Below are 336 nucleotides of genomic sequence, written 5' to 3'. Positions count from 1 at the left end.
GCAGAAGTGCTCCAGGTGCCAGCGCCGGCCCTCGGCCTCGATGCACTCCTCCATGAAGATCAGCTGGAGTGGGAAAACAACCCACATCCTCTCAGCACCCCGCTGGAAAACCCGCGGCCCAGCCGTGCTTTGCTGTGCTGAGGAGTGAGGAGGAGCCCCCGGCCCGTGGGGCTCTCTGCAAGGTCCAGGAAGGAATATTCCTGCAGCCCATCAGCGGTTCTGATGGATTTGGAGCCCCCAGCCAGGCTTGGGGGCATTTAACAGCCAAAGGGGGGGTCAAAGGCTCCCCCTGCCCGGCACCCACCTGGTCGCAGGAGGCACAGCGGGGTCGGAAGA

Source organism: Corvus brachyrhynchos, unplaced genomic scaffold, assembly GCF_000691975.1.
Source record: "Corvus brachyrhynchos isolate BGI_N302 unplaced genomic scaffold, ASM69197v1 scaffold72, whole genome shotgun sequence".
Taxonomy (NCBI): domain Eukaryota; kingdom Metazoa; phylum Chordata; class Aves; order Passeriformes; family Corvidae; genus Corvus; species Corvus brachyrhynchos.
Note: the sequence above shows the minus strand (reverse complement) of the source record.